At 41.1% G+C, this 11,851-nt stretch overlaps 1 long non-coding RNA gene across 1 annotated transcript in view; it reads right to left on the bottom strand.

The window, feature by feature from the left end:
* LOC139165879 (uncharacterized) overlaps positions 1–4,287 on the bottom strand; it is a 4,815-nt gene extending 528 nt beyond the window's left edge. Inside the window, exons 1-2 of the long non-coding RNA XR_011558829.1 lie at positions 3,739–4,287; positions 2,195–2,283 (exon numbers count right to left, since the gene is read on the bottom strand). This is a non-coding gene — a long non-coding RNA (uncharacterized lncRNA). The remainder of the gene's footprint in view (positions 1–2,194; positions 2,284–3,738) is intronic.
* Positions 4,288–11,851: the final 7,564 nt, after the last annotated feature.

The raw sequence follows: 11,851 nt of genomic DNA, 5'->3' as shown, positions 1-11,851 counted from the left end.
AACCAGCTCCCCCCTGAGATTAGGATTGCCCCCACCCTCCTTGCCTTTCGCAAACTCCTTAAAACCCACCTCTGCCGTCAGGCATGGGGAAACTAAAACATCTCCCCCTTGCCCATGTTGTTTTGGTGTTAGATTGATTGTATGGATGTTTTTTAATATTTTGGGGTTGTTTTTTATGAATTTTTTAGTTTAAAATTGTAATTGGATTGGTGTGTATTGGATTTGTTATTATGTATTGTTTTTACCTTGTTGTGAGCCGCCCCGAGTTTGCGGAGAGGGGCGGCATATAAATCCAATAAATCTAATCTAATCTAATCTATATTGTAGGAATTTGGCACCTACCACTCTCGTAGAAAAATGAAATATTTTAGGAAATATTAAAAGGACAGAATATTTCCCCTAAAAGGGAGGCAGAAAGTCAGCACCCCTTTGTCAATGGACCATTAAGGCATGGGGCAGTCTATGCTACATAACAAAGATCTACCTCCTTCGGGCAGAGCCATAGTGGGAATTTTGCCCAAGCCTCATCACCCAGTAAGAGTGAACCAAGCCTGGGACTCAAATGACAACTACAAAGTTATCCCTGCATGGCCCCATGGGAGACTGACAACCAATCAGAACACAAGCTCAAATTCAAAGCCCAACAGAGGGCATAAAACCCAGGTACTCCGAGCATCATGCCCCTTCTTTGCCCAGGATCTCCAACCATGTGATCCTGTTCATCAATAAACCATCTTTCCAATGAACCTCCCCACTTGGAATTGAACCCAGATGGACATTTCTTCCAACAATATATATTAAAAAGTATGTGTTGTGAGTGGTCCTCAACAAACTCTGGTAATGATAGATTCTGAGAAGGATGAGCCAGGCTCATCTTGGTACACTGGGCCAGTGGTATTGCTATTTGATGTAGGGAGTGAGAGTGAGAGAAAACAGACCTGGATGAACCTGAAGGACCACCAGAGGTGGCAGATATGCCAATGACAGTAGGGTCTGTCTTAGAGGAAGAGGAGAAGGAGGAAGACCATGAGCCTTTGCTAGATGCCCACTTTAGAAGACTAAGAAAAAGACAAGAATACTTGTATTGGAAAAGGAAGTGGTCTGTAGTTCACTAACTCTAGGAAATTTAAGGGTGGCAGATGGGAAATTTGGGGTGGAGCTTCAATGTTTTATAATGGAGTCCATTGATGTTTGGGGTTCCATCCATGATACGCTAGCCAACTGTTATTTCTCAATTAAAATCCTTGGCGTAAAAGTGCCTTGTCTATGGAGACGCTGGACAGCTATAATTGTAAGTTAGTGAAACTGGAGACTCCTTATCTCATAAAGGAATTTGCAATTAGCTTTGATCTTCAGCAGCAGCCTAGCAACTAGACTGTTATCTTTTAACTACTCTCACTGAGAAGCTGCCAATAAATGAGCTTGCTATATAAAAAGATTGATTTGAAATATCAGCCCATGGATTCCACCTTTGTTTTCAATCTGCGGGATAAAACAATATCCAGTAGGGTTTTTTTTTCTCCTGTCATTACCCAAATGACCATTATCCAATAATGTTCAGTTTGTGATCCCCTCAGCTGCCCCAGAATTATTTAACCAGATAATTAATTCAAAATATATATATATTAAAATGTCTGCTTTGAAAATGAAACTATACACACACACACCCTTGTTTTTCCTTTATGATCAGAAATGTTTTATGGCCTCAAATTATTTTTTTCTAATTAAAAAAGAACACAGGCATTGATTTCATCTCTTGTGTCTTTCCAAAGAACTATTGAGGGAGGATGTGGCACTGCAGGAAGCAACAGTTCTCAGTGTGTTGATATTCTTAAATTCTCCATAGGACTTATTTTAGGAAAAATACCATCCTAAACCATTTTGTGAATGTATTCAGTGAAGGATTCACAGATTAATAAATTAACAGAGTTGGTAGGGACCTTGTAGGATATCTAATCCACCTCCCCCACACCTAGGTAGGGGACCCTGCACCATTTCTGACAAATGGCTGTCCAATCCCTTCTTGAAAGCTTCCAGTGAGAAAATGCCAATGCAATCTGCAACCTCAGGATTTGTTGATAGAGTTTCAATTTTGGAATAAGATAACAAAGCATTAGGAAAGGTTTCTGTTAAGAGTAGTACCCACAAAAGAAAGGAAAGTTTATATATAATGTAGTCTTATTTTGGTTCATACCTGCTAAGTCATTAAATTCCTGCAACATTGTGTAAAAAGTGTTGTTTACTTGCTTGGAAGAGTTCAAATCCGTGGATAGAGTGGACCACCTGAAGCATAGTTGTTTAAGGGGAAATACAATTATTAACAGAAAACATAGAAACATAGAAGACTGACGGCAGAAAAAGACCTCATGGTCCATCTAGTCTGCCCTTATACTATTTCCTGTATTTTATCTTACAATGGATATATGTTTATCCCAGGCATGTTTAAATTCAGTTACTGTGGATTTACCAACCACGTCTGCTGGAAGTTTGTTCCAAGGATCTACTACTCTTTCAGTGAAATAATATTTTCTCACGTTGCTTTTGATCTTTCCCCCAACTAACTTCAGATTGTGTCCCCTTGTTCTTGTGTTCACTTTCCTATTAAAAACACTTCCCTCCTGGACCTTATTTAACCCTTTAACATATTTAAATGTTTGGATCATGTCCCCCCTTTTCCTTCTGTCCTCCAGACTATACAGATTGAGTTCATTAAGTCTTTCCTGATACGTTTTATGCTTAAGACCTTCCACCATTCTTGTAGCCCGTCTTTGCACCCATTCAATTTTGTCAATATCTTTTTGTAGGTGAGGTCTCCAGAACTGAACAAACCTCTGATTGACAAAATGGTTGAAAGGAATTGTGTTCTTGGGGAATCCAAAATCATTCTTGGTTCACCGTCCACACAAAATAGGTATAGCCTTTCCTATCTTTCAACCAAGCAATAAATCTTATTTGTAATTCAAAACTAAGGAAATCAAAAGACCAAGAGTACAATTCGATAACCATAAAAATTATCCTTTTTGAAACCTTGGTAGGACTAGATAGATATATGAATGGAAATAAATAAATAAATAAGTAAATAAATAAATAAATAAATAAAGAAGGAGGGAAGGAAGGGAGGGAGGGAGGAAGGGAGAAAGAAAGAAAGGAAAGAAGGAAGGAAGGAAGGGAGAAAGGAAGGAAGGAAAGAAGGAAGGAAAGAAGGAAGGAAGGAAAGAAGAAAGGGAGAAAGAAAGAAAGAAAGGAAGGAAGGAAGGAAAGAAGGAGGGAAGGAAGGAAGGGAGGAAGGAAGGAAAGAAGGAAGGGAGAAAGAAAGAAAGAAAGAAAGGAAAGAAGGAAGGAAGGAAGGAAGGAAGGAAGGAAGGAAGGAAGGAAGGAAGGAAGGAAGAAGTGTGATTGGACACACACAGAATTTGTGTTTGATGCATATGCTTCTGTGTACCTAAAAAGAAAAGATACATTCATCAAGAATCATAAGGTACAACACTTCATGATAGTCATAGGATACAAATAAGCAATCAAATCATGGCAGGCAACAATCAATATAAATTGTAAGGATACAAGCAACAAGTTACAGTGATACAGTCATAAGTGGGAAGAGATGGGAGATTGGAATGATTTTTCTAATAGTAATAGTAATGCAGACTAGGAGCCCATACTAATGAGTCCTATCCTGGTCTCAAAAAGGAACGTTTTTTAGATAGTAAATGACCTTAACAGCTTTTACTGCCGACATACCTGGTGATGATAGGAAGAATCTCCAGATGGAACCAGCCGGTCTCCTTTGGAATCTAAAAATGAGATCTTTTTCTGATTAAACCCATTAATCCCATTAGCTTGTACTTGATGCAGTTACAGTCAGAAAGAGGAATTAAACCAAGCTACAAACTTTCCCACAATAATAAAAAGAATGTGTGGAATATTCTTCTATGAATTTTGCAACTTCAAGTGTTATTGCACATAATATGTGTTCTGGTTTCTGGTAGAACTTTATCTATTACAAATAACTCTTACTAAATGCAGTATTTCATAAACAAAGAAACTCCATTTCTCTTCCCTTCCGTATTCACTACATTCCTCTTCCTCCCCCTTATCTTTCTTAATTGCATTCCTCATACATTGCTCCCAGTCTTCTCCGTTTAACAAGATGTATTTACTCACAACATGATTCACGAACATGATTCACGAATATGCAAAAGGAATAGTTAAAAATATCATATCTTAAAGAAGAAGTAATTGAAAGTTGTTAGACTGAGATGCAGCCTAACCTGAACTTATACTTAGCCCACTTAGTAAAGCACCATGAAGAGGTATATAAATCTAAGTTCTATTGCTAAATTGCTGGTGTCCAGGCCACTTAAAGGAGGAATATCTTATGGCAGCAGTTATTAACTGTTACAACAATTTTCTTTTAAGTTCAGTTTTTCTTTTAAGTTCAGTTTCTCTTAAGTTAAGGACAGCTATACAGAAGAAAATATATGTATATAGTTCTGGGCTGAAATGTGGAGTTATTGATTGTTGGCTTGCAGAAATTTTCCCTGTATCACATCATTTTGTTATTTCTATGCTTCCTATATCATCATTAACGTGATTCTGATTGGCTTGTGAAGCAAATGGTCATCACCTATAAAGCCTTTCATGGCACCGGACCAGGGTATCTAAGAGACCGCCTTCTGCCGCACGAATCCCAGCGACCGGTTAGGTCCCACAGAGTTGGTCTCCTCCGGGTCCCGTCAACTAAACAATGTCGGTTGGCGGGACCCAGAGGAAGAGCCTTCTCTGTGGTGGCTCTGACCCTCTGGAATCAGCTCCCTCCAGAGATTAGAACTGCCCCCACCCTCCTTGCCTTTCGTAAACTCCTTAAAACCCACCTCTGTCGTCAAGCATGTGGGAACTGAAACACCTCCCTCTGCCTATGTAGTTTTCTGTGTATGATATGACTGTATGTATGTTTTTTATATATTGGGGTTCCTTGTTTTTAGACTTTTTAAAATGTATTATTGTTATTTTAGAGTTTAACTACGGTATTAGATTTGTCATTATATATTGTTTTTATCGTTGCTGTGAGCCACCCCAAGTCTAATAATAATAATAATAATAATAATAATAATAATAATAATAATAAATGACGCCAGGAAACAATGCAAACTTTCACAATTTTGTCCATTTAATCCCGTGCGCAAATGTTACTGGTTAGTGTGTCTTTGTGTGAGATTTCGGCAATTTCACTGATTTCTTTGCTTCCATGCATGCGTGGAAGCAAATTCTCATGCGTGTGTGTGTGTGCTCATTTCAGCCTCCGGGACCGATCCAGTAGAGAAAGGTAAATGCGGCCCTTCAGTGATCAGAACAGAAGCTTATTTTAAAATAGGCGCTATCAGAATAGTTTCAATAATCAGATAGTGAAAATATGTCATTCAAACCTTCAGGGATTTGAGCACAGAGTCAAGCGGAAAATCTCAATGAGGCTTCTTGCAAAAACAGAGAGCAACTCCTTTAATTGAAGAGCTGGCTGTAATTTGAGTTAATGCGAGAGTGCTGACCAGTCCAGTTTCTGGATTGGAAGCAATTATCTCTTTCCCTGTCCTTGTGTTTCAGTATAGTGTATTTTTTATGTAAGACAACTCACCACCCCCACCGCCAAGAAATTCTGACCATTGGACTGACTGGCAAATCTTGTTTGGCTCTCTAGATCAGCGTTTCCCAACCGCTGTGCCGCGGCACAGTAGTGTGCCGCGAGACAAGGTCAGGTGTGCCGCAAAGTTCCGCTTCCAAACCGGAAGTTGAGTGTCCCGGCTTGCTTCTTCACACCTTCATTTTCGCGCCTTTCTTCTTCGTGCCTTCCTTCTTTGCAGCAGGTGAGCTTGGGACTCGGCGGGATGGCAATAGTAGCGGCTGAGGCTTTCACTTGTGGCATCGGGAGTGGTAATAGAGGCGGCGGCGGGAATAGCGGGGGGGGCTCCTGCAAGTGGAAGCCTCAGCCCTGGAGCCCCCTCGCCCGTGGGAGTGCTAATGGCGGCGACGGCGGCGGGAATAGCGGGGGGGGCTCCTGCAAGTGGAAGCCTCAGCCCTGGAGCCCCCTTGCGCCCATGGCTTTTCGTCGATGTCTCTGCCTGCCCGATCCGGAGTGCTAATAGCGGCGGCGGCGGGAATAGCGGGGGGGGCTCCTGCCCGCCGCCGCTATTAGCACTCCCGCGGATCGGGCAGGCAGAGACATCGACGAGAAGCCATGGGCGCGAGGGGGCTCCAGGGCTGAGGCTTCCACTTGCAGGAGCCCCCCCCGCCCGATCCTTCCTTCTCTGGAGCCCCTTCGCGCCCATGGCTTCTCGTCGATGTCTCTGCCTGCCCGATCCGGAGTGCTAATAGCAACAGAGAGAGAGAGAGTGAGAAAGAACAAGAGAGAGAAAGCATGACAGAGAGAGAAAGAACAAGAGAGAGAAAGAAAATAAGAGAGAACAAGAGAGAGAGAGAGACTAAGAGAGAGAGAAAGAAAAGAGAGAGAGAGAGAAAATAAGAGAATGAGAGAGAGCAACAGAGAGAGAGAAAGAAAAGAGAGAGAGAGAAAATAAGAGAATGAGAGAGAGCAACAGAGAGAGAGAAAGAACAAGAAAAAGCACGAGAGAAGAAAAGCAAGAGAGAAAAAGAGAGATAGCAAGAGATACTGAAAGAAAGCAAGAAAGAGAGAGAGAGAGAAAAAAGAAAGCAAGAGAGACAGATAGGAAGAGGAAAGGAGAGAGAGAGAGAAATGAGAACAAAAAGGGGAGGAGAAATGAGAAAATGATTGAGGCAGAGAATGAGAGGAGAAACAAAAGAGAGAGAGGTGATTCTTGAAGCATATGGTAAAAAGCACCCAAATAATAAGAAAAAAACCCCAGCCCTCACCTGTTTTTGAAAAGAATAAAAGAGAATAAAACCCCAGCCCTCACCTGGTTTTGGAAATGGTTTGAGTACACACAGACATATAAGGGGCGGGGGGAGAGACAGAAATGAGACAGTAGTATAAATTTGAGGAGGGATGATTGATGATTGACTGTATTTATAAGGGGATGTTACATGGGATTGTATGTTCTATGTATAAATACATGTAGAAATACTGTAAATCTGAAGGTCAGCAGTTAAAATCTCATCCCCAGCTCCAGGTTGACTCAGCCTTCCATCCTTCCGAGGTGGGTAAAATGAGGACCCAGATTGTGGGGGCAATATACTGGCTCTGTTAAAAAATGCTATTGCTAACATGTTGTAAGCCGCCCTGAGTCTAAGGAGAAGGGGGCATAAAAATTGAATAAATAAATAAATAAATAATATTTACTGTCTTTTTGTGTCATTTTGGTTGGTGGTGTGCCCCAGGATTTTGTAAATGTAAAAAGTGTGCCGCGGCTCAAAAAAGGTTGAAAATCACTGCTCTAGATGATTTTGACTTCTGCTTTGTGTGTTCAGGGTTTCTTTCCCAGAGACTTTGTTATTTAACATTATTTTCTTCTTCTGCAGTTTCTTTATTCAGTAGCTAATTACAGTGGTCCTTTGACTTTCACGTCTCCGACTGTCGCGGAAAGGCTATACAACAGGTTTTCAAAAAATATTAATATTAATATCCAAGACCGCCTTCTACTGCACGAATCCCAGCGACCGGTTAGGTCCCACAGAATGGGCCTTCTCTGGGTCCCATCGACGAAGCAATGTCGTCTGGCAGGATCTAGGAGAAGAGCGTTCTCTGTGGCGGCCCCGACCCTCTGGAATCAACTCCCTCTGGAGATTAGGATTGCCCCCACCCTCCTCGCCTTTCGCAAACTCCTTAAAACCCACCTCTGCCATCAGACATGGGGAAATTGATTCCCCTGGGCCGTTCCCGCTTCATGTATGATTCTTTTGTCTGGGATGTAAGACTGTTTTTATATGAAGGGTTTTAAATTGCTTTTTAACTATTGGATTTGTACTATGTTTTTTGTTGTGAGCCGCTCCGAGTCTCTGGAGAGGGGAGGCATTCAAATCAAATCAAATCAAATCAAATCAAATCAAACCAAACCAAACCAAACCAAACCAAACCAAACCAAACCAAACCAAATCAATCAATCAAATCAAATAAAAAAACAAATAAACACTCCATGGTTTTTTTGAACATTTGAACGTTTTCCCGCTGCCGCCTGATGTACAATACCGTGCATTTTAACTCTTCTCCTCCCCCTCCCACCGCAGCCATCCTGCTTCTTTAAATAAAAGCTCCGCTTCCGCCCCAGCCTCCCAATCCCTCCCCTTTAATTCTCAGAGCGTTGGTATACTCCACTTGAAGCCGAGCCTTACTGCTGCCCACCGCCACGCAGCAAAGCCCCCAGCTTGTCACTCTGTTGCCCCTGCGGCTTCTGGGGGTAAGTAAAACCAGGAATGGAGGAGGGAGGGGGAGGAAGGAAGGAAGGGACCGTCTCTACTTTGCGGAAATTTGACTTTTGTGGGTGGTCTTGGAGCGTATCCCCTGCGAAAGTCAAGGGACCACTTTACTTACTTTTAGCTAATAACAGCATGTGTATTATTTTGAAGTTGAAGCAGGACCATTAATATCTCAGGGAAAACTGTGTCTTTCAATGGAGATTCACAAAATCTAAGTTAATATGTCTATACAGAAGAAAAGATATTTATATAAATTTTGTGCTCATCATTAGCGATTGGTTCATAATGAAATATAAATAATACAAGTAGCCAGTGAGTTGACTTAAGGATCACATTTGAACCTAGAATTGCATCTTTGTTAAAATTAAATGAGGCACTTTGTAATTCCTTGTTCAACAACAAGAATCTTAGTAGTTCCAGATGTAGTTGTTAAATCATTTATCTATTGCTCAAATCGTTCAGTGGATAGAGTCCCAAGTAAGAATCATTTCTTACTATGATCTCATTTCCATTTACCGTATTTGCCTCCTTGCAGCTGGTTTAACTAGCACGTACCTTGCCTGTGTTGAATCAGCTGGTAGTCAGGAGGCGGATATCAATTGTTAGTGCTAATGAGGCTCTGTTCTGTTTGCTGCAAGAAGGAAATTGCTGGGAGGCAGAAACCAAAGGGTGGGGGTGGTTGGGTGAGGCTACATTCAGTGTATAAGAAGCATCCGAACTTTCACCCACTTTGGGGAGGTAAAAAGATGTGTCTTAACTCCAAAAAACACAGTAAGTTCTTGCATACTGACACTGGTGGAACTTCCAGGAGCTCTACCACCCACCTGACTTTCAGCACCAAGAGCTGTTTCCAAGCTGGTAAACCTTTCCCTCTGCCCGTAGAGTTCCCAAAAGAAAATAATCCATGATGAGGCTGCTGGGTATAACTATCAAGTGGTCAAGTGCAGGAAATCAAGACCAATACAACAATTTGTTCAGAACAACTTCTTTATTGCTGTTTGCCTAGAGACAGGAATCTTGCCAGAGTAAATCACACTCTGCATATCTATCAGATAAAGACTACATAGGTTTTAGAGAAAATCCCTTTTGAGCCTCTTTCTGCACACCAATGCCTCGAGGCTTATTTCACTTTTAGCTCCTTGAAAAAGAAGTCTTTCCTTCTGCAAACAGGCATCCAAGTCCATAACCCAAATCAAATTAAATATTTAGCCTAATATGTAAACAAAAGCTAAAAAATTATAAAATACATAAAGCACAAAAATATTTTGAAAAACTATCTTCATGTATATGTAACTACAGAATCTACAGCTACAACTATATGCCTGTATCTACGTCTCTACCTCCACCATCTCTACCATCTCTATCATCTTTAGCACTATCACTATCTTTATCTCTATATCCATCATCTACAACTATATCTACGTCACTATACCATCTACATTTGTCTATTTATAAACTATTATCTATCTCTATCATCTCTCTCTATATATATATATATGTGTGTGTGTGTGTGTGTGTGTGTGTGTGTGTATATATATATGTGTGTGTGTGTGTGTGTGTGTGTGTCAAATGTTTTTTTAGCTGTATGTGTTTTTTTGACACATACAGAATATAGTTGTCGGCTATAAATAAATTAACTGCCTTGAAATGGCCCTGGGTTGGGCCTAGAGGCAAAAAGGAGCTGTGACGTTCCTTCAAATATACCAGGGTGATCCGACATTAAAAAAAACAAAAAAACACACACACACACACACACACACACATATATATATATATATATATATATATATATATATATATATATATATATTGTTTGTTTGTTTGTTTGTTTATAGAAGGAAGGCAGCTCAGGTCTCGCTGTGTTCGCCCTAGAACAAGGACAGAAACACCAGCCTGAAGATGACAAGTGGGACCTCGTCGAAACGTCGCCAGAAATTTCCAAATCCTACACGGGAAGAAACCCAAATATACCAAGACCATCATACCTGTACCCGTGAAAATCTATGAAAACACACACACACACACACACACACACACACACACACATATATATATAATTTTCAAATTCAGCAAAAAAACATGTGACACATACAGATAGAATTGTCAGCTATCAATAAAATTAACTGCCTTGGAAATGTCCCTGGGTTGGGCCAAGAGGCAAATAAGGAGCTGTGATGTTCCTTCAATACACCAGGGTGATTCGACACAAAAATATGTAACCCTTCTCTGGTGCAGAGCTGAAGGGATTGGATACTGTAGCCTAGAGGATAATTCTCTGCCTTACAAGGCAAAGGTTGCAGGTTCAAGTCCCAGTGGGTATGGCTAGCTGATGAGGCCAAAATAAGGCTGAAATAGATCTATCCTAGTCTCCCAAAAGGCTGTGGCTGAATGTGGATTTTTGTGATGAAAGGGCTGGGGTGAAGAGCTAGGGGCCTTTGGGCGAGGGAGAGAATGCAGTGGCCTATCAGCTGCTGCGGAGGAAAGAGCTTCATCCAACTGGCGGAGGCAAAAAGTCCCATCCCCGACTTCCACACATCTTAAAAATGCTGAGGTTGAGAAATGCTACATTAGAGCATTAGCCTTATCTGGGAGACAGCTAAACCACGGTTATAGTTCACGTAATAGATTTAACCTATTAACCCTTTTTTCTGGGCTTGAACAATTCACTGTATACTACAGTGCATACTATAAACCAGTGATGGCGAACCTATGGCATGGGTGCCACAGGTGGCATGCAGAGCCATATCTGCTGGCACCCGAGCTGTTGCCCTAGCTCAGCTCCAACATGCATGTGTGTGCCGGTTCGCCATCACTGCACTAGATAGTAAAGCAAATGCATAACTTCCAATAGACCTACTTATAAATATGGCTGCATAAATTGTCAGAATTACTTAGGCAAATTCACACTACATATTGTCATAATGCTTGCAGCTTAGTGTATGGTGTGCACCCAGGCACTGTGGTTTAAATAATAATAAGCTACAGTACTCCAGAACGGATGTATCTAGAAATTCATATTCCCTTCTTATCACAACTGATTTTACACAGGATGTCGCCACTGATTTCTCTACAAGTTGAAAATTACTACAGGGCAGGAGCAGCAATGTTCCTCAAGATGCCTCTTCACACACACACACCAAATTCAGAAGTAGTAAACTCGCACAAGTGGAGTCCCTCAAAGCTTAGTAAATTACTTCAACACATCTGCATCATTTTCATTTAAAGTTTTTGCCCACCAACCTCCAAATCTCATTTCAAAAAGCCCAAATCTTACTAGTATAACCTACAACCCTAGATCTTCCTGATGGTCTCAGCCATGTATAGAGAGGCAGCTAAATGTGTTCCCGTTTCCTCGACTATAATGTTGTCTTCCGATGCCACAGATTAAAACTATAAAGTTATTTTTTTCTTTATTCCATTTCTGCGGAGGCCCTTCTCAAGTCAATGAACTGAGCGGTTAGTTTACAAT

The sequence above is a fragment of the Erythrolamprus reginae genome, chromosome 1, assembly GCF_031021105.1.
Source record: "Erythrolamprus reginae isolate rEryReg1 chromosome 1, rEryReg1.hap1, whole genome shotgun sequence".
NCBI lineage: Eukaryota > Metazoa > Chordata > Lepidosauria > Squamata > Dipsadidae > Erythrolamprus > Erythrolamprus reginae.
The sequence above is the reverse complement of the archived record's forward strand: the minus strand, read 5'-3'. Positions and strand labels throughout refer to the sequence as shown.